The following is a 23,962-nucleotide window of genomic DNA, read 5'->3' as shown; positions in this document are numbered from 1 at the left end:
ACAGGTTTCTTTCTTTTACAAATCATCTCTTCCCCAAAACACATAGACAAGGCAGGGGAACAGATCTAGAAATGTTCAGAACCAGCTGCAAACGCGACCTGGAACCACCTCCTTCCCTCAACATCCAGGTCCTGCTACTTGGTCTAGTCAGTGAGTCATGTTGTATCTTCATCCATGGCAAGTTTCCATGAGGGACTCCATTTTCTCTCCTTCTGATGTAATTCATCCCGGAAAAGTCACCTTCTCCTTCTGATGTATTCTGGGGGCCTCCAAGCCTTCATACAGATGTGACCGAACCTCATAGGTGCCATGTAGCAGAATGGATGTGGCTGGTCAACTCTTGCAGTATGTCTTGAATGTTATATTGAAAGTTAAGAAGTTATCCGAATGTTCTAAGACAGAGAGGAGGCTCATCTTTGCAAAACAGAGGGAAGGTATCTTCTAGCCCCAGCCCTCACTCTGCTGTTGTATTTGTCATTGCTTTAGAAGATCTCATTCCCAGCTTTCGATGTAATACTTAACATTACCCCACTTTTCTTGTACCCTCTGAAATCCCTTTAATTCCCTCTTAGATCTGAAACAGGTTCTAAAGTACTATCCCTGGCCACCGCCCATCTCCCCAATGAACATCTTGTTTTTCTTCACCTACTTCTCTTTTAACATCTGATCTCCTTTAAATGGATCTGTAGAAAGCCACATATGCACAAAGGAGATTTTACTGTAGCTTTAATCATTGGCATGACAGAATGAAACAAGATGTCAACCACAAGATTTGACAGAAATAAGAAGAGGGAACACTGTTTTCCATATAAATATCCCTGGTAATTAAAAAGGAAAATGACATAAATAGATAGGGTAAAAAACAAATGAAAAGTAAATAGATTCCAGTTGTAAGCCTGATAAGTCTGAAAGGTTTTCTCTTGAGGAGTATCCTCTATTAAGATCTTGGAAGATAAACTCGATTTCTGGTTATTATGCATTAGTGTTATGCCAATCACCTTGACATTCAGATGTACCACATTTGAAAGAGGTGGAATTGGAGACATCTGATTAACCCGTTGAAATGCACAAGAACTTTGGCAAACACAATAGTATATTTAACTGTCAACTAAAGACAGGATCTTTAATTTGGTAGAAGGGATTAGTTACTTAGTGTTCTAGATAAAGGTGCTATCAGAAAAAGAAAAATGCAACCTGGAGAAGATAGGAAGACCCTGTCTGTATAAAAAATAAAAAAATGGCTGGGCATGGTGGTGTGTGCCCGCACTCCCAGCTACATGTGAAGCTCAGGTGAGATAATTGCTTGAGCTCACGAGGTCAAGGCTGCAGTGAGCCATGATCATGCCACTGCATTCTAGCCTGGATGACAGAGCAAGACCCTGTCAAAAAAAAAGAAAAGAAAAAAGGAAAGAAAAGAAAAGAAAAGAAAAGAAAGAGGGAGGGGGAGAGGGAGGAAGGGAAGAAGGGAGGAAGGGGGGAAGAAGGGAGGAAGGGAGGAAGGAAGGGAGAGAGGAAGGGAGGGAGAGAGGAAGGGAGGGGGGGAGGAAGGGAGGGAGAGAGGAAGGGAGGGAGAGAGGAAGGGAGGGAGACAGGTAGAGAGGGAGGGAGAGAGAGAGGTAGAGAGGGAGGGAGGGAGGGGGAGGGGAGAGGGAGAGAAAGAAAGAAAGAAAAGAGAGAGAAAGAGAGATAAAAGTGGAGGTAATGGTGCAATGAACCTGACAATTTCTCATTCTTAAACATCCCATTAGTTTGTCTCCTATCACTCATCACTTAAAAATGTGTTCTCCCGGGGCTCTATCCTCAATGGTATTGTTCACTATCTGTGAATCCTTCCATGGATTCAGCTACTTCCTCTAAGTAGAGGAACCCCAGATCTCTATCTGTGATGTAATTAAATCCAATAAGCTGAACTAGAACCACCTACTGGACCTCCTTCTATAGATGATCCAAACCCATCATTTTTCTTATTACTTTTCACCCCCCATTTCACCCCTACTTATTATGTGTTGCATACCATAGTTAATGACATCATAATTTTTCCATCTATTCAGGCTCAAAATTCTGAACTCATTCCTCAGAAGCTCCCTTCCCTCTCCTATCTAAACTTTGGAAATGACTATCTCCACAGTATCGCTCAGCTCAGCCCCTCTTTCCCATTCTCGGAGTGAGGTTCATTCCCTAATACCTCTTTGAATGAATACAATAGCATGCTAATGCAGTTCTCAGCTGCCAACGAGGTTCTTGAATAGGGCCTGCTACATTTCCCCAGAGAAATCTTCCTAATGTGCAGCCCACAAAATTTCGTTGCTTTGCACAAAATCCTATTTCACACCTATGGAAAGTTCTAACTCTGCATAATAGTATTCAAAATCGTCTACAAACTAGCCCTGTCCTGCCATATCAGCTGTAGCTTTCACTCTAACCCATCCCTCATACTCACTACCAAACTATTAACAAATTGCCATTTCCCTGAACACACCTGATGTCATTTTCTCCATTTTCATTTTTTGATTGGGTCACTGAAACTTACTATTTGATGGACATTGTGTCCAGTACCACGTGTTAAAAATAAATAATTCTTTCTTTTAAGTCATGTTGTCTATCGGTCATTCAGATTTAGAAAATCTCTCAAAGACTTATTTAAATGCCACCACTGCATGAAATTGGATCAGAATTCCCTATCAGAGTTTCTCTGTCTTATGTGTTACCAAGGCACTTCCACCTCTGGGATAGCATTTTTGCATTCTGTCTTGGATCTATACTTATTGAAGGAGTGTTAGCTCCTTCACTAGATTCTTAAATGTTGCATGATATTAGACAGAGGATGGGCTTTTGGGGGATAAATTTGGGATTATTTCCTCACTTTTACCACTAACGGATGAGTTCTTCAACTGCTTTGTGTCTTGGCTTCCTTACTGTGAAAACAAGATAATAGTACTCCTACTGACTTGTGAGAATTAAACAAGCCAAGGTTTGCAAAAGCTCTCAGTACATCATAGAGACTCAGTAAATTCTAGCTTCCCTCCTTCTTTCCTTCTCTGAGGACAAGAATCTTACAATTTAGGATGAAACTTTTAACAATATTCATCCTATCACACTGTTCACATTTTCTCTATCTTTTCTTTCAGTTTAGGCAAATTCTACCTTTCATTTTCCCAAAGCTTCCTTCATACTTCCCTCCTTCCCATCTCCCAGTCTCTGTAGTCCAATTATATTACCTCATTCACACATTCATTATTCATTTACTTAGTGCTGACTTTTTGCTAAGATTTTCTGGAATACATACTTCCTATTATTACTATGTATTTAGAATTCCTCTACTCTGTCTTTTAAAATAAAACAAATTTCTGTTTATGTTTGCATGAAGGAAGTATTCACATGTCACAGTTCTGTTTATTAGCCACAGCTGGAGCACTTACAGATGAGTGACTGGACAGCTCTCTGTATATTGATTGGTTATTAGTGCATATGCACCATTTTCTAGTAGCCAGAAATGTTAGCATAAGAATATTAATAATGTAGGTATACACTTCATGAAAAGTTTATAGTCATTTATTATTTCAAAATTGAACAATGAAACATTTTTGACAGCTAAAGATTACCCTCCGCTGCTAGGCATGTTCATTGGATTAGATATTCATCCTTTCCTGTCATTTCCTTTCCTTCTCTGCCCCACCGGACAGGCTGACTGCCATAGGCTCTATAGATCACATCATAAGACTGTCTTTTTCTCTGGCTTCTTGTATATTTGGCCAGTGGAGAGCTCAATAAGAGAGACACTGGGCATTTATTCATTCTTCCTTCCAGAACCCTCCCTGATGTGTTAAGAATGTGCCAGCAGCTGGGTGATTTTATTTGGGACCAAAGTGATAACTGAGTTGCATCTCTCACTCTCTCAACAAGGTTACAACGCTAGCCATGATCATAGAATCCAATTCTCTTCTGTCGCCATTCAATCCTAGGGCCAATGGAGACTTTTCACATTTTCCCATCCCTAAGTGTTTCACCAGCACTTGCTAATTTTCTTACCTGGGAAAAAGACCGCTTCATTAATTTCTCTTCATCTAACTCTTTTATGTGTGCCTTCTTGCCTTCTTTCCTGTGGGACATTGATTGATACGCCCCTCCCACTTCCAAGTTTTTGATTTGTAACTCTCTTTGGTCAGTCAACATCACTGAACATTCATGTGCCAGACACAGTTTTATAATGAGTAACCCCCTTTTACTAAAAGATAGTGTATTTTTTCTCTTTTCCCCACTTCCGACTTAGCTCTTTAGAAATGCAATTATAACCTTTTACCTTCCCTTTTCCAGACATTCCCTACAGGGCAAGTTCATCTAACTATGTGATTAGAAGCTCCAGAGCAGAAACCCCTCTCACCAGGAGATCACCTTGAGAGACAACAGTCAAGCTACAACCCAAAGTATGCCTGCTACAACTCTCTCCCACCAGGAGAGTCTTGGCCACTTTTACAACATAGTTCTGCCCATAAATGCACCAGCTGTCATCACCAGCTCAACAGCACGGTAGATTAGGCACTGCCGTGAGTTATATGACCCCTACCTGCATTTCCCTCCCCTGAGAGCCATTCATGCCAAGATGCCTTTTAAATGTGTCTGCTTTCTGCTCCAAAAGTAAGCAGCACCCTTAAGGCGGGAAGCCTATACTACTTCTGCTAAGCTAGCTTTGGAATAAAAAGTCACTTTCTTTATACCAGACCTTGCTCTTGTTGATTGGACTCTGCAGACAGCAAGTGACTGAATCTGCTTTTTGGTCACAGTATAAGGCATTGGCAATTCACTGACAAGCAAGTCGCCCTTCCTGAAAGGAATATGTGCAACTATGGAGAGTGTGCAACTATGGTCCACTGGAAGAGACATCTAGAAAGGTATGCAATTATGGATCAGTGTGATGGATACTTCAAAAAGGATAAATAAGTTTCATGGAAAACTAGAAGGACTACAGGGTAGGGGGAGCAGGAAAGCTGGGGGCCAAAGGTATATTTCAGAGCAGTTAGAACATGAAAGAAAACTATAGTCAGTCCACAGAAATGGCAGCAAGCAGGGAAGAGAGAAGCACACACAGAAGGCATTTCAGGAAGGGGATCCAGCATAGACAAAGTCCTAGAGTGCAGCCACAGTGTATCCTTTGTGAGAAACTGTAAGTTGTGGGGTATGGCTAGAATCTGTTTGGGGCATGAAATGGGATAATACTTGAAGAGAGAGCTGACCATGAAGGGCCTTATAAGTCGTAACACATTTGTATTGCAACCCGAGGTCATTGAAGGGTCATCTGGAGGGTTTTAGGTGGAGGTAGAAATGTTATCATAGGTGGACTTTAGCTGAACATAGTGGTTCATGCCTTTGGTCTGAGCTACTTGGAAGCTAAGGCAAAACGATGACTTGAGCCCAGGAGTTCAAGGCTCAGTAAGCTACGACCGCACCACTGCCTACTCGCTGAAGAAAGCACGCTCTGGGGACTGAATACTTCAGAAGCATTTGAAAGTCTCACAAGCTATGAGAGACAGTGGCAGGTAACAAGTGGTGAAATGTGAATTTAGTTTTTATTTATTTATTTATTTTTTACTTTTTATGAAGGCCAGTAAACACACACACAATGTAAGGTCTGGTGATGCAAAAGAACAGAGTCGGAAAAACTCCTGGATTTTGAAAAAATGGAGGATGTTTGCCCAAAAAGCAATATAAATGCATGTTAAAAAAATAAACTGTGCCTTCTGTATAGACAAAAATTCATAAAATATAGACATAATGTGTAAAGGTGCTAGGAAACAGAATCAGACAACTACCTAGCTTTTGACTGTTTCCCTTTTAAAATCAGACTGGAAAAGGTATAAGGGGAAAAGATTTATTTTTAAAACGGAGAAAAATAAGGTGCTAATTTTCTGCCAGGGAAAATATGTGCAGGGAACCTTGTTGCTCTTTCTTTGCTGAAAAAGACCTGTTGTGGCAAGTTCCACAGATGGAAGAGTTTGATTAGTTTTGGGAAAGTGGACTTGTGAAGTGGAGACATGAACAGATTGTTCCATTACTGCCTGTTAGTATGGCAATACATATTTTGCTAATTTTCATTTAACCTCTTCTTGATTTGGTGGCTGTCAATGACAGAAGTGAGAAATAAGACCGCAGGACTTACTCAGAAGCCACATTTTTCTTCTGGTCCATAAACCACAAGTCTTTGGTAATGCATCTTCCATTGGGAGTAAAGATATTTAGGTAGCAGGGGGTGGGGAGTAGCGGTAAATGAAAAGTATAGATGGGAAGAAAAAGATATTATAAGGAAATAGTATTATGAAACACATCTCATTTGATTTTTCCTTTTCCTTGCCTTTATAACATGGTTTGCAAAACCAACAACCCCAGAGTTCAAGCAGGTAATGCAAATTCATGGGCTGGGTTTACACACTCTGGTGCTCAAGCATTTTCATATTTGGTTGTTTTTACTACAACTGGCAGTTGGCTTTGGTGTTAGTGGGATGATAGGCAATGGTGGGGGCTCTAATTAACCAAAGAATGTCTAAAACAATCAATAATGATCCCTAGCAAATTTCTGCTACATGGGAAAGCAGTTCTAGTATTGCAATGTCTTCTGATTTGCCAAGAGTAGCTAATAATTTTCAAATCCAGCTAATAATTTTCATTTTTCTCTACTCTACTCCATTGAAAAATGTTGTCTCAGAAAGTTTTTAACCTTGTCACAGAGAAAACAAAACCCATTATCTGTAAGCCTGATCCAGTTCTGCATTATACTAATTTCTGCCATCAAACTTCAGAACAGAATTCAGCTGTATCGTTCACTTTCTAAAGACCTCTAACTTCTTTCAAAACACCTGACATTTAAGGAAGGCAAGAGGAGAGAGAAGTGTGTGCGTGTTAAGAAAGGCTGTTCACGTGTTTGGAGATCACAAGGGAAGGGTAAGATTTGTGCTAAAGACAAGACTGGATTCGACCGGATGAAGAGGATCGGCTAGCATCCAGGTGTAGAGAATGTAAGCAGAACCTTGGACAGGGGCAATGCCACCACCATTTGCGCCAAACACTTCCACGGCGGGTATTTTATTTAACTCCATGTAACTACTCCATGAGTGAGGGAAGAAAGCATGTGGAAAATCTTGGAACTGGGAATAGGTCAGTCCGGCTAGGTTAGAAATCTGAGCTTTCCAGGCCAAAATTCTTCCTGGCTAGGCCAAATCATTTTAGCCTAACAAGGAACGGAAGTAATTCAACTCCCTTTGCAAAGCTGGTTATTTTGTCCCAGCCACGGGAATATGCTGCTTTGTGAAAAGTGTCCCTTACAGTGTCAATTCTGCCTATGGAAAAATAAGGAATAGGAAAAATACATTGAAGTTCACACGTTCTAGTGTTCCAGCAACATTTCTTTTTGGTTTGTTTTCCTCTTCCGGTCTTTGTGAAATGTTTTCAGAGGCAGAGCCGTCACTTTTCAACAGGAATGGCATCTTTATGAAGACAAGTCTGACTAGAAACTAAGGACCTATGACCCCTGACACCTTATCAAACACACGCCTGTACTCCCCCCTCCATCCTTTTCCCCCTTTTTCCTTTTTTCTTCCTTTAAAAACAATTTGTGTGTGTTTCTGTGTGACGGCCAGTATCACAGTGATTATTATTTTTTTAAAGACTCTGGCCTCCTCGCAGGCCAATAGAGGAGGAAGGAACTGAAATGAACAATAGCAAATCAGAGGATGGAATCTATAATGCAACGTGTGCCAGGAAGGCTTTCAACAAAAATGAAACTTATCATCAGAAACAACAGCAATATCATATTCTATTTATTAGGCATTCGTTATGTGCCAGGCACTGTGGGTTGCATGTAACAGAAATCACTTCATTTAGTCATCAAATAGAGTTAAGACCTGGGCTTTATTATTTACTGTTTTACTGATAAGGAAACTGAGGCTTAAGAAAGATGGATATCTTGACCATGATTACATGAGAACTCATTCATTCTTTCTTCTCTCTCATCTCACTTTTTTCTCTCTCTTCTCTTTTTTGCCTTTCCTCTGTCATCTCTCTCTCTCTCTCTCCCCCCACTCCTCTCTTCTCTCTCTCCTTCTCTTCCCATGGTCTCTTCCTATCTCTCTGGATTCTGAGGATTCAATAACATGAAGGATTCAAAGCATGCTGCACAGAGTGTGGCAACATCTGTAACATTTATAAGGTCACAATAAATGGTGGCTGTTATTCCTTGAGCATATCAAGGAAGGCTGTTCAGGGGGAGCAGGGCTGGAACTAGAAATTGAAAGATGCTTAGGTCAAGTAGCTGAGACATTTTTCATTTCATTTAATATTTATTAGGCACCCTGTGAAATGGGTATCATTAACCTCACCTTTCAAAGGAAGAAACCAAAGCTCAGCAAGTTTAAATAACTGGCCCAGGGACAAAGAACTAGCAGGCTGGAGACTTGAGACTGGGACCCAAGAGTCCTAATTCAAAGGCTAACCTCCTTCCACTGTTAGATCTCTGCCCTGATGGCTTCTAGGCTCGATGGTTGAAACCTCTAATCCTTTAGTGAAAGCGTAGTGAAACACAGAACAGATACCAGCTTCCTGTTAATCCTTATTCCCTAGAGTGTAAGTGTTCCCTTGGAGAGTTAAAAGATACATACAAATGAGTAGAAATCATTGCCTATTCAGTAATGTCTCCAATATGCACTTATATCTTCTCAAGTAACTGAAATAATTACATAAAAGAAAGGAAGGAAAAGGAAACCTGGTGCAAAGAGTGTGTTTGCAGGAAGGTCTTCTGAATGAGCTCTCCTCAGCACATCTTGTTGTCTGCAAAGGAAAGGTGTGAACAGTGCCAGCACGGACCCAGCACTAAGAATCAGCCCAACTTGCTCCTATCAATTACACTGAATTTTCTGACAAACCTCTACTGCTCACGGGAAATTTCCTGACAGGATGCTAATAAATCTACCTAACCTTGTCACCCCCCACCAATATGCCAAATTTGCAACATTCAAGATAAATAACACTCATGCATTATGAGACTGAACTGGATTTTCAGAATATCCATAATGCTGTGGCAGGTTAATGAGAGAAAAATGTGTGTGTGTGTGTGTGTGTGTGTGTGTGTGTGTGTGTGTGACCAGAATACAAAGTGTTTTGCTTCTGGGCCCATTTTAGATGCCAGGGAGCATAGGATTGAGAATGGTCAGGTCATAGCCATGTGTTTGTCTGCACAGTACAGTACCACACTGGAGGAGCATGCAGAGAACAATATAGAGGACTGGACAGATACTCTTAGAAACTTCAATGCCTAGATCTTGACACTGATCAGTCAGTATCAAAGATGATTATCAGCAGGTTTATTTTCTAGCTAACTCATTAACTTCTGTTGCAGAAAGAAAATCATCAAACGTTAGAACCAAGCTAATTGTCTAATGATAAGAATGATTACTAGATCCATGAAGAACAGGTAGCTTTGTTTGGTGATGTTCCTAAGTGATATACAATAGTTAATGATAGTGTGGCATAACTGTTAATAGCTGGGATCTGAAGCCTGAGGGCAGGGGTTCCGATTTTTTTTTTTTTTTTTTTCCTTGGAAATTTTATAACATAGTGATAATCATGTAGCCCTATACTACACAATGACATTTTCATCAATGAGAAACTGCATATACGATCACGGTCCCACAGGATTATAATAGCATGTTTTTGCTATAACTTTTCTATGTTTAGATATATTTAGACACACAGAAAACTTACCATTGTGTTACAAATGCCTCCAATATTCAGTACAGTAACACGTTGTATGAGTTTATAGTCTAGGAGCAATAGGCAATACCATCTAGATTTGTGTGAGTACACACTATGATGTTTACATGACTACAGAATCACTTAAGGACACCTTTCTCAGAATGTATCCCCATCATTATGAGACACGTGACTATAGTAAACATTTCATTGGATTGTTTTATGCATAGGATTGTGACAATGCACATAAAACACTCAGTGTCAATTCAATACAGAGTAAATGCTCAAAAAAATTCCTTTTAAATAGGTTACACTCTTAGTTAATACGCTGCTCAGGTACTGAATCCCCCATGAAGCCCTAACCTCCCAAATCTAGCTGAGCCAGTTGCTTATCTGCTCTGTTTGCATGCTATCCCTATGTATGATTCTATCACAACCCAGAAAATTATGTTATAGATGATATCACTGTGTTTGTTTCCCTTGTAAACTGTGAAATCCTTTAAGGTAAAGAATCTGAATTTTTACATTGCATTTCATTGTTTTTATCTCCTAGATCTATACAGTACCCAGTACATGGGAAGTCATCCTAAGTGTTTGCTGAATTAATATATGAATACATTATCTTATTTTATTCATCTGAAATACAGGAAAGACTAATGTTTAAACTTCTAGGTTGAAAAGCCAACTGAATAAATTGTTAATTGTGTCATATTAATATCAACGTTCTTCTGGGATTTTTTTGTTTGTTTGTTTTTCTCAGTAAAATTATGGGAGAAAGAGCTCTTAAGTTCTATATGTTAGCAGTATAATTGCCAGCAGTGGATGTACGGGTGTCATGATTCACTGTAAACAGCCTCCACTGCTACATCTCAGCATAGAACATATGTAATGAATGAACTGCAAGTTCCTTCTTAAGAGTCTTCCTTCCAGGCAGATGCTGTAACAGGATTCTTGGGTTGTACAGTCCTGGCAGAATCTGACTGATGGAGCTGAATGAGACTTTGGCCCTCAGGTTGTCTGCCTCACACTTCCTAATGACCTTATCAGAAGACCCGGAGAGGAAAAACACAGAACCGAGAGGAGATGCCATTAGTACACTTGAGCAAAATTGCAGCTACCTCTGGAGAGGGCATGATAAATACTGTCCTCACTGGAGGTAAGGACCCTCATTGCAGCTTTAGGCTCAGGGCAGACTAAGTAAGCTTACTAATGGAACCCAGAGGGTAGCCAATTAAAACACCCCACAAAGCTGTTGCAATTATTTGTTTTAGAGGTCTCCAACATGTAGCAGGAGCAGGAGACAGTGTAGATTCTAGGCTCAGAAACATGCTTCTTTGAGCCAGCATGCACGCTGATTGGCCGAGGACTCCCGTTTTCTGCCCTTAGCTTGGTCTCAGATCTGGCTTGTCTACTTCATACACTAAATTCTCCAGCTGATCTTCTAGGATCTGAGCTTTACCTTTCCATGAGTATAGAATTCCAGAAAGCTCAGAGTCCAAGTTTTACAGTCAGATAAACCTGGGCTTGAATTATTGGTTGTGTTACCTTGTACAAGTTACGTGACTTTCATTAGTCTTGTTTTTCCTCATCTGATAAATAGGTGCTAATCACAGTGCTTTACCTGACAGGGTTGTTATGAGCATTTAACTTAATTTTTTTTCCTGAGATCGGGTCTGGCTCTGTCACCCAGGCTGGAGTGCAGTGGCATGAGCTCCGTTCACTGCAACCTTTGTCTCCTAGGTTCAAGTATTTCTCCTGCCTCAGCCTCCTGAGTAGCTGGGATTATAGGCACCTGCCACCACGCCTGGCTACTTTTTATATTTTTAGTAGATCCAAGGTTTCACCATGTTACCCAGGCTTGTCTTGAACTCCTGACCTCCAGAGATCTGCCTGCTTCAGCCTCCCAAAGTGCTGGGATTACAGGCGTGAGCCACCACAACCAGCTAGCATTTAATTTTCAGCATGAATGTAAAGCATATAAAAGTTTCTGGTACAAGATAAATCCTCAAGTAATATTACCTTTTGTTGTTGCTATTGTTGTTTTTATTACCGTAGCCATTTGAATTTGCCACTGATATAGTTTGGCTGTTTCCCTATCCAAATCTCACCTTGAATTATAATAATACCCACATGTGAAGGGTGGGGCCAGGTGGAGAAAAATGAATAATGGGGGCAATTTCGCTCATACTGTTCTCATGGTAGCGGATAATTCTAACGAGATTTTGTGATTATATAAATGGGAGTTCCCCTGCACAAGCCCACTTACCTGCCACCATGTAAGACCTGCCTTTGCTTCTCCTTCCTCCATGATTGCGAGGCCTCCCCAGCCATTTGGAACTATGAGTCCACTGGACCTCTTTCCTTTGTAAATTACCCAGTATTGGATATGTCTTTATTAGTAGTGTGAGAACAGACTAATACAGCCACCTTGGCCATGATTCTCTTTCTGATGAGACCAACCTAGATAGTAACTCACTCTGGAGGACTAACTGGCTTTCTGATATTGGTCTTTCTTCATCTTTCTTAGGCTATTTTTCATCTTGTCCTATCTCAGACTGGCCCTCCAAACCTGCCCATGTGACACTACCAACCATAAGAATACTGATCTGGCAAATGGCAACTATTTTCACGACAGGTTCTTTGGAATTTGTGTCATTCCTCCAAGTGAATTTAGATGTAATTTAAACAAGAGGCTGTGGATTTTGCAAAGATAAAGATATAAAGGGGGAAGGACACACACACACACACACACACACAAACACACTTTTAAATTTTATTGCATAGACCCTGTTGGGGGAAACAAGATATCACTTCTGGATTCTGCACCTGCATGGCATGGGTGTAATGAAAATGCCTGTCAGGGAAAGTAATGTGTTTAATATTGCCCCAGTCTTAAACATCAGCAGAGATTTCTGCGCATTGCAAATAATTCCAACACCTGCCCATATTACACTGCTCTGTATTTTATCTGTGGTAGGATGATATCAATATGCCAAGCATGAGAAAAAGGATGTTTTGTGAGATTGATGTAGGGAAGCACAAAAACAAGCACATAAAAAGGGCAGCCAAAGACGCCGCAAAGTTCTCAGAAGAAAAGGCCATGATCTCTCCCTGGTGTGCATTGAGTTTATTCTTTTCTCACCAAGTGTCCAGGGACTGTCAAAGATGCTAGTGGCCATGATCAAGGATTTTAAGGAAGATAAAAGGACACTGATTAGAAAAAGCCTTTCCGCAAGTTGTGAGTACCTGGGAGATGAATAACAGATACGGGCTGTTAGGAACCGTAAGGTAAACTAACGTCAGAGTATTTCAGGGAGAATGAGTGAGCAATTCCCAAGAGGCAACAGGGTAACAGGGAGGAAAACTTTGGGACCTGAAGAATGATTGCTGGGGTGAGGGTAGAAGTGAATTTTTCTATAAGGAATACATTTGCATACGGAGAAGCAAGAAAATGGTCTTCAATCAAGATGGATACCATTCTTATGGAAGTAAAATTTAAAAAGAGGACTTAGAGATTATTTTTGGACATATTATAATTGTATATATATATTTATATTATTTTTTATTGCATTTTAGGTTTTGGAGTACAATGTGAAGGACATGCAAGATTGTTGCATAGGTACACACATGGCAGTGTGATTTGCTGCCTTCTTCCCCATCACCTATATCTGGCATTTCCCCCCATGCTATCTCTCCCCAACTCCCCACCCCCTGCTGTCCCTCCCCTATTTCCCCCCAACAGACCCCAGTGTGTGATGCTCCCCACCCTGTGTCCACGTGTTCTCATTGTTCAACACCCACGTATGAGTGAGAACACGTGGTGTTTGATTTTCTGTTCTTGTGTCAGTTTGCTGAGAATGATGGTTTCCAGGTTCATCCATGTCCCTACAAAGGACACGAACTCATCATTTTTGATGGCTGCATAATATTCCATAATATGTGCCACATTTTCCCTGTCCAGTCTATCATCGATGGGCATTTGGGTTGGTTCCATGTCTTTGCTATTGTGAACATGCTGCAATGAACATTCGTGTGCATGTGCCCTTATAGTAGAATGATTTATAATCCTTTGGATATATACCCAGTATATATATATATATTTAAATGGTACACAGTAATGATATATCTATATGGTGTAGAATGATTAACTCAAGCATTAAATATATCCATTATCTGAAATAATTATCATTAATTTCCTTCTAACTACAAATTTGTACCCTTTGAACAACATCTCTCCCTTCCCCAACCCACTGCTTTTGGTAACCACTATTCTATTCTCTGCTTCTATAAATCTGATTGCTTTGGATTCCACATAAGTAAAACCATGCTGTTTTTGTCTTTCTGCGTCGGGCTTATTTCTTCACTTAGCACAATGTCTTCCATGTTTATCCATGCTGCTGCAAATGGCAGACTTTCCTTCTTGTTTAAGGCTGAATAATATTCCATTGTGTCTATACCACATTGCTACATTCTCTTGATCCATTTATCCTTTGATGAACATGTAGGTTGATTCTATACCTTCACTATTGTGAATAGTGCTGCAATGAACATGACAGTGTAGACGTTAGGCAGGCTGATTTCAAGCTCTGGGGATATATACCAGGCAGTGGGATTGCTGAATCATACGGCAGTTCTATTTTTAGTTTTATGAGGAAACTCCATACATATTTCCATCATAATTAAAGATATTTTTCTTAATTTTTATTTATTCTTAGTGCCCATTTTTGGCCTTTGTTGCCTCTTCTCCACTTTTTTGTGATAGCCTCTAAGTGATCTTACTTGTGGCTTCCTTCTCCTTTATTTAATTCTGCATGACCAATGGTTCCCTATTGCCTTCTGAAAAGAGTGTCAGATCCTTTATCCAGGATTCAAGGCCCCCAACTATCTTATCATCGCTATTATCCACTACTTCTTTCTGTTCAGTAGTTCCCCCTTGTCCACGATTTCACTTTCTGCAGTTTCAGTTACCCTTGGTCAACCACGGTCCAAAAATAGGTGAGTATAAAACAATAAGGTATTTTGAGAGAGAAGGAGACTATAATACATTCATATTATTTGTATTACAGCATATGTTGTCATAATTCTCCATTTTATTATTAGTGTCATTAATCTCTTACTGTGCCTAATTTACAAATTAAATTTTATCATAACTATGTATGTATGTATGTATGGATGGATGGAAAAAAAATAGTATATACAGGGTTTGGTGCTACCCACAGTTAAAAGCAACTACTGGGTGTCTTAGATCATTCCCACATGGGTAAGTGGGGACGACTGTACACTAATAGTTATTTGGCATCCAACAGGGTCTGGACTGGATATGGGATATCTCTTCATGAAGGAGACATCTTAGAGTAACTTTGAATTGGTCCCAAATAACGCAGAGAAATGACATTCTTCCTCTGGATGTGTTGCTAAGGGCTCCTGGAGAAAGGATCACCCAGTTCTCCAAATTACACATAAATAACAGAAACACAACAGGAATGAACTTTTCACTCAGTATTTGGAAAGCATGTATAAAAATCACCTGCCTTAGAAGCCACTGGAATGCTTGTTTCAAAATGCTGATTCTTAATCTAACTCCAGGCCTACTAATATTATATAATTTTTGTAAAAAAGAAAATACATTAGTAATATTTATCTGTTTATTCCATGATATAAATAGATATTATAGATATGTATGTGTGCATGTCCTGTATCACATCACAGTGATTGACCTTGGCGTGTAGAAGGCTTCCAATTAGGGATAACAATTAGACTTAACAATTTTTTTCAGTTTCACCTTCTCTCCTGGGCCCTGGATCCACACATGCAAATTTCTTCCACAAGTGCCTCACATCCTACATGGGAGAATATGTCTGTATACAGGGACAGATAAATAGATGGGTAACTGTTAAATGTATACACAAATAACTTAGTGACTAATGTTTTGGGCATGTAACTGATCTATGTATTTATACATGTAATATGTCTACAAGCAGAACTAACGATATAATGTGTGAGGCTTAGTATTAAAAAATGTGAGGCCTTTTGTTTAAAAATTATTAAAACTTTCAAGGTGGTGACAGCAGATCATTAAACTAAGCACACCCTCTTCTAAGTCCAGGACTGCCACGCACCTGAACTCATCCGTGATGTTTATAATGTTCTTCCTATATTTACCATTTTTCCCAAACTTAACTCACCTATTTCTCTGATTCCTTTGTATGTAATCTGACTCTACTATCAAACTTGAATTTAAAAATACCTCACAATTAAAAAAACCATATCATTTTAGCACTTTGGATTATTTTCAGAGCATTATCAGAAAACTTCACATTTAATCATCACAGTGTCCCCATGAGGCAGACATGATTATTATTCCCATTTCACAAATAACTAATGCTCAGAGGTTAATGGACCCATGCAAGACCACAAAATTATTAAGAAACAATATAAGAATTTTAATCCATGAATAAAATCTTAGTATACTTAATTCAAATCTCATACTATTTCCTTCATACTGCATTTGACTATATTTGCAATAAGCTCCTCCAGGGTAGTGTGGATGAACTGTATCTCTTTGCTTCCGCCATCTCTTAACATATGGGCCATAAGAGGTATTCAATAAAGATATGAATAAAGAGCATTTCTCCTTGGGAGTAAAGGAGAAGAGGCCCAGTGTCTCTTCTGATCTCCAAGAGACAAGGGAAGGAGCCAAAACTTTCTTCTTACTAGGTGTCCACCCAGCCCTGCAGCCAAACTCCACGCCTTCCAGAGCATATCACCTAAAATAATCCACCTATCCACACCCCCATCCTCCACATCCGGCCCTTGGTTGTATTCATTTGCATTTTTCCAGGTTGTGTGGAATTTTTATAGCTCTGTTTCTAATATCCCCACCTAGCTGTCATCTCCCCCGTACCACCAATTCTGCAAATTTTAATCTTAATAAATGTATCACTATAGCTAGCTATTAAGTCCTTACAATACATTTAATAGAAACTGGACAACGGATCCTTTTTAAAAAACATGTGGCTGCCTCTCCTTCAATCAATTCATTTCTATTCTCTTTTCCCTTCCTCCAAATTCCTCTACCGCAACAAAATGTTGAGACACAAGTTGATTTTAATTAATTTTTCAAGCTTTCTCTAAAGTTAAGCAAAACATTACAAGTCAAAAGAAAACAACACCCTTGTGACACCACACAGTATGATTAGTGTGCAGTGATTTTTTATATATATGTACATGTTAGCAAGCAGTGCATTTTTTTTAACAGAAATAAATGAGAGAGAAAGAATCTTAATTCACGTCATTTTGTAATCTGCAGATCTAACACACTTTTTAAAAAATATGTATTTTTAGAGACAGGGTCTTACTCTGTCACCCAGGCTGACGTAGACTGGCATAATCAAGGTACACTGCAGCCTTGACCCCCAGGCTAAAGTGATCCTCCCACCTCAGCCTCCCTAGTTGCTGGAACTGCATGCATGTGCTAACATGCCTGGCTAATTTTAAAAAATGTCTTTTTAGAGACAGGGTTTCACTATGTTGCCCAGGCTGGTCTCCAACTCTTCAGTTCAAGTGACCCTCCCACCTTGGCCCCCCAAAGTGCTGAGATTATAGGTGTGAGCCGTCATGCCCGGACAGATCTAACACACTTTAATAAGAAGCAAACTCCACACAAAAAGGTAAATAGAATTTCTCTACACTGGGGAATGGTTAATATTCAGTTTAATGCTATCACCTGTGCTGAAGGAAAGAAGAGTTTTCATATACTTGAAAGTTGTCTTCTAAGCTATTGAGAAATTTCTGTATTAAGGAAAATTTATAGTAATAGTGGCTAACACTTAGCAAATTACGATTCATGTATACATGCATATATACATATACACAGAAATGTAAGTGAACATATGTACATACACACATATATAAATACACATATATACCCACCTATATACCCTATATAGATATTTAATACTTAGAAATACCTCATTGAGTACTTTCTTTTATAAGCTTGTGAGAATGTGAAGGTGAATGCAAGTATATGTATTTGGTGTCTGGATTTAAAACTACTTTGGAAAGCTGACATCTCAGGTTTATAAATATATCTCATTTTCACAGCTTCAGCCAGATTTTCTCATGGCATTGTGAGAAAATATCAATAAAGTGTAATTATTCTCTTGCTGGGCCTTATGTGCAGTAAATTTCCAGATAACCAAATTTTATACAAGTTGAAAATTTCAGAAGGAACATTATTTTAGAGGATCTGGTGTTTGGGGATCTTCAGATAATAATTAGATATGTTAATTCTCTGTAGAATCAAAAGATCTTCTGAAAAGAATCTTATTACTGAATTTCAAATGATCTTAGGTAATTTTTTAACTCAATGCGCTTTGCTCATGAGAGAAATCTAGTGATTATGAGTACAATCTTTACTCAGAGTCATTCATTACAGATTTACACATCCATACCTAATCATTTTGCTTCATGATTATTTTTCAGTAAGGCTTGTGTAAATCATCTCTGGATTAAAGATCCACCGTATGTCTTTACTTGTCTCCTGATCTATGCTTTTCCTTTCGACATTTATTCTTCTCTGAATGAACTTTTTTACTCCAACACAATCCGTGTTAACAATGTCCTAATTGTAGAGAGTAAATGCAAGTGAATAGGTGACAGGAAGGCAAGTGCAAGAATGAGAGAATGACAGAATTCAGAACCAGTCAGTGAATGGGATCATAGATCGTGCTGTAAGGTATGTGTTAGAAATAAGGGCACCGTGGCTGGGTGCTGTGGCTCATGCCAGTAATCCCAGTACTTTGGGAGGCCGTGGTGGGCAGATCATGAGGTCAGGAGATTGAGACCATCTTGGCTAACATGGGGAAACCCCATCTCTACTAAAAATACAAAAAAGCTAGCTGGGTGTGGTGGTGAGTGCCTGTAATTCCAGCTACTCAGGAGGCTGAGGCAGGAGAATCGCTTGAACCCCAGAAGTGGAGGTTGCAGTGAGCAGAGATCGCGCCACTGCACTCCAGCCTGGGCAACAGAGTGAGACTCAGTCTCAAGAAAAAAAAAAAAGAAAGAAAAGAAATGAGGGCACCTTCTTTTAAGAAAGAAAAGAAATGAGGGCACCTTCTTTTAAGTCACTAGGAGGCATTTGCCGAACACTCAGACTTTAATCCACACATCATTCACTCTCTGGTGGAAGGAAGTAATATTCATTTCGTCATTTCAATTATACAGACAAGATCAAAGAGATGACTTGTTGGCTCAAATCTCACAGCAAGCCAAAGGAGATAAAGGTTGCTTGGCCCTTATAACCAGCATTTTCCTCTTATCATACTTTACTGTCAAATAGTTTTTATGGTACACTCAGAGGTAGGTTTTCTCCCCTTTCTTACACAAATACAGGTATGCTATCTTTCATATGACATGAGACAGGTCCTGAAAAGTTGGATATGAATTGATCTCTCATAAATCAAATATTGAAGAGAGGACTAATTGAACTGGTGGACAAGGGAAAAGAGGGAATTCATGCAGTTTCAAGTTTTAAAAACATACTTCATGTGTTTTCAAAAAATGATCAATGTTTTGAAATAATACCTAAAATAATATTTTTAGGCACTGGAGTAACTCACATGAAAAGGAGACCTGCATAAAATAAAAAGTAATTTGCTAATGTCAATAAACATTTTTGTTTAGTTAGATTTCCCTGACCTAGATTTTTTTTCCTAGTGTAGTATTTTCCAAATTGTGTTCCCTGGAGCTGGATATTAATAAGTATTCTGTCAAAGAATATTACGCAGTAAATGGTCAAATGAATTTGGGAAGTCTTAAATAAAAATTTAAAAGACGTATTTAATACAAGATTTCACAGAATATTTAATTTGCTAATAGGCACTATGAATATCTGAGAGAGAGGAAGCAATGTTAAAAAGCTACTCAGGCTGGGCACCATGGCTCATGCCTATAATCCCAGCACTTTGGGAGGTCGGATGGGTGGATCACTTGAGAGTAGGAATTTGAGACCAGCCTGGCCAACATGGTGAAAGCCCATCTGTACTTAAAACACAAAACTTAGCCAGGTATGATGACAGGTGCCTGTAATCCCAGCTACGCAGGAGGCTGAGGCAGGAGAAGGGCTTGAATCTCGAGGTAGAGGTTGCAGAGAGCCAAGATTGGGCCACTGCACTCCACCCTGGGTGACAGAGCCAGACTCTGTCTCAGTAATAATAATAATAAAATAAAGAGCTACTATATAGTATGCATATATATATATATATTTACCATTGACTATGTTTCCTGATTTTTATTCCCAAGGGCCATTCCATAAGACTGATATTTGAGGGAATGTATTTTGGGAACCAGAAGTCTAATGATACTTTTCTTTTAGTGAGACCTCATGTATGTCAGCAATTAATGTAACCAATGCTGGGCTAAAGGTATAGCCCCAGTAAGCACATTTCTGTTTGTTTGTCTGTTATGAGAGGAAATATCCTTTAGGTATTAAACTGAGAAAGCCTTAATCACTCCCAAAGGTGAAAGTGCTATTTCCTTTATAACCAAAAAACATTGCTCAAAAGAAATGTTTTAACATGTCACAAGTATTTTCTCCCACAATTATTTACATCCTTCCCTCATGTCAGGCCCTTCATTAAGTCAAATAGCAGCCAGGTTAGACTTGGTTTAATCCAAAAGAATATTTAGAAAAATATCCCAAACCAAACAAATAAAACTTACCATGGTTCTTCAAAAGGGTCTCTTAATGGTTATTCTTTATTATTTTCTAGGAATACCATGGGACTTGTCTTTAGAATTTATCTGGAAAAGCTTTCTAAATTGAAGTCTAATCCTCTGTTATAACGTTTCTGATCAACAGACACACACACACACACACACACACACACACACACACAGACAGCAGTTATACTAGAGTAAAAATTTCTGGACCACTGCAATTTGCAAAAGAAGTAAAGTTATTCCAAGAGTTTTCTAAGGTAGAATATGACCCAGTTTCTCTAAATGGCAACTGAATTAACCGAAGTTCATTATAGGCTCTTAGAACCAAATCACGGATTATAGTAGGTGTATCTACGTCAAAGCCCACGTGATATAAAGACCTGTACAAGAAGGCAACTGTAGATTACAGAGGGTCTTGCTAGGCTAGGCAGCACTGGGCATATCGAGTTGTGCTGGAGTGTATGTGGATGAACTCACCAGCTCTTTCCTACCGAACCCTGAGCCTTATTTAACTTTTTCTATTCAGCACATTGCACTCAGTTGACACCCATGATATGTTTGTTGAAGAGGCAAATGTAGTAATGAACTGGGGGTGAAAGGATTCCATCTAGATTAACAGTATTACAAACTAAATCTCTAATGAGATTTCAAGGCAATAAAGGTGGTTGGAGTGCTGTGGAGACTTGCTGCTAGAACTTACTAGTTAGTAAGATTGACTAACCTATGTTTTCAGGGAAATGTAACAGACTTTATGTGACAGAATATTCATGAGGATTAATGAGCTCATTTGGGGAAGGTATTTTGAGATCCCTGGAGGAAACATGAAAAGATTTTAAGTAGTTTATATTTAACGAATCACTCTCTCAGTTATCTAACGAGAACCCTGTCTCAGCTGCTATAGTATTTGTTTTGCTGCATAATAGTTATGCATGTATGGCAACCACTGTACATAGTACATTATGTCATAGGTTTATATTTTACGCCCTGTACTTGATGAGGTGCTATAAGAAAATTTTATGGTAGAAGAAAGTTGGATTCCTGCACTTGGTTTGTGTATCTGCAGGATGCTAATGGTGAAAATTCCTTCCTGACCATTTCGGGTAATCAGTTTATTCCCTGAAGCATGAGATCTGATTACCTTTATCTGTACTTCACACACATGCAGTATATTGGATCTGTTGCCCTAACTGAAAGAAATTCTGATGTGGTACCTGCAATTTAAGGAATTTCTCCAACTAGAAAGCCAATGTCATTAAAAGTGAGCAACCTGTAAGGGAATTGTAGGAAGAGATGGTGCTCTAATAGTAAGAGGCTTGATATCCAGGAAATATGAAGGATTTTTCTAAAACATCTGAAAGACAAGAAAACTGTATTTGGGGCTGGGTAATTGATATGGGAATTTTAAACTTTCAAGAATGAGGTTCTGCTGTGAATACAATTTCAAGCGAACAGATACGTATATATCAACTCACTCATCCTACATTTTGTGTCTTAAAAACTGATCTTAAAATATGTTTTAATACGATCAGATTAAGGAAATGGAGATGCACTTGGAGCGCACGTGCGCGTGCACACACACACACACACACACACACACACACACACACTCTGAAGTGGCAAGGGGCAACAACTCCATATGCCATAGGATGAAAACTGATGGGCTCAATTTTCATAGCCGCAGCCAGACAAAAATAGGATCAAATCCAGATTCTAATATTCTCTGGCCGTATGACCTGGGCCAAACTGCTTATGTGTTTTAAGCCTCAGTTTTCGCCTCACAGTGTATAAAATTCTTTTTAGGTTCCTTCTGCGTCCAATCACTTTCCTAGGTGTTCATGTCCTCATATGAGACCAATAAAGTAGTAGCAAATTAAAACTTTTAATACTAAGTATTTTAAAATTTTCTTTCCACTGAGCTGTTGAAGTCTCAACTTCCCTCTCCCATCACCCCCTAGACCTCACCTTACCATCACCAGTTTCACATTTTATTTCCAAAGAAATGGTCATCTTAATTATCCTGAATAGAGGACTACTATTTCGTAAAACAAAAGCCTGCTGCTGTATGCTTTAAAAGCAGTTTATCTATTCAAATCAAAGCATGCTTCTAAGACAAGCTAACAACTGCCAGTAAGTGACAAAATTGAGTTCTTTCTTTTGGTAAATTAGCAAAGAAGTCAGAACATATTGACTATTTGATCATTGAATACCTCTGACTCTTACCTTTCAGCTCTGAGCTACATGGTAGCCTTAGTCCTTAATCTGAGGGAAGTATGCCTGGAGAAACAAATTAGTATTGCCATCTTCCATCTATCTGACAGACGAGCACCAAATTATCCTACTGAAACAGTGAGATACTTTTACGCTAAAGTCGACTACCAAATGGGTGTGAGGTGGGGGATGCAAAGGATATTTGGTGTTCCTTAATTATCTGTTTGCTCATCTGTGCCACTCATCACTATGACACTAATAAGCACCCACGTTGGCTTAGACTAAAACTTAGGAGAAACAAATGCTATCTCAGCCTTTGACTATTAGGAAACTAATCGTATTAAGGGAATAAATGGCAAGTGGTCTATTCAGATCCCTAAAGTCATTTTAAAGAGCTCTCTTTAGCCTCAGGGTAACACTTTACCAAGTTCCTCTACCCAATAAAATAAAAATACTGAAAGCAATCAGAGAGAGTCAAGACAGCCCGATGGCATGATCCCAGGAATCAAATTATGTAGTCTTGCTTTTGAGCATCTTTCCCTGAAATAAACACTACTTTTTTACTTAAGGAGTGAGAAAGCCCTTAGGTTTCATCAACCAAGAGTCATAAGATACTCTAGAATATTTTAACATACCAAATAGGTGCCTTAAATAAATATATGTGACACTACAGTGGTTCATAATAGCTTAAGAAGCATTCTCATTATCTCTTGCATACCACGAAAAGGGTAAAAGGCAGGACAAGTATTTTTCTCCCCATTTTACAGAGCAGTAAAAGGAGACTCAGAAATAGTGAACAGCAGGAGGTCACATTACTAGCAAGTGTTATGACTCCTTTAAGAACTTAACCTTCTAGTTCCCAGGTGAAAGTCCCCTTTATACTTTAGAATCCTACCTGTACCTGCCGGCAGAAAGTGGGCAGCAGAAGAGAGAGTCATAAAAGATGCTTGCTCCATGAAATGAATTAATTAGGACACTAATTCACCAAATAAGAAATGTTCCTTTGTGAATCACCAAAACCAGTGAACTTTTCAATGGAATGAAATGACCTTTCAGGCTGCAGCTGCTCCCTTGGAGAATTTAAATTATAAACCAGATCAAGAATGTTGGTTGCTTCAACCTGTGGCACTGCTTTCTGTGGCTAACTCACAAGATGGAAGGTGGATTGATGCCCCACTTACTCCTGTAGGGAAGAAAATGACTATTGCTTCAACCTTCTTGAGAAATCTTCAGTTTATGTAGCTGAGATGCTGATGTTGTGCTAGAATCTTCCAGCCAGGCAACGCTTATCTATTTA

Source organism: Cebus imitator, unplaced genomic scaffold, assembly GCF_001604975.1.
Source record: "Cebus imitator isolate Cc_AM_T3 unplaced genomic scaffold, Cebus_imitator-1.0 Scaffold345, whole genome shotgun sequence".
NCBI classification, from domain to species: domain Eukaryota; kingdom Metazoa; phylum Chordata; class Mammalia; order Primates; family Cebidae; genus Cebus; species Cebus imitator.
Note: the sequence above shows the minus strand (reverse complement) of the source record.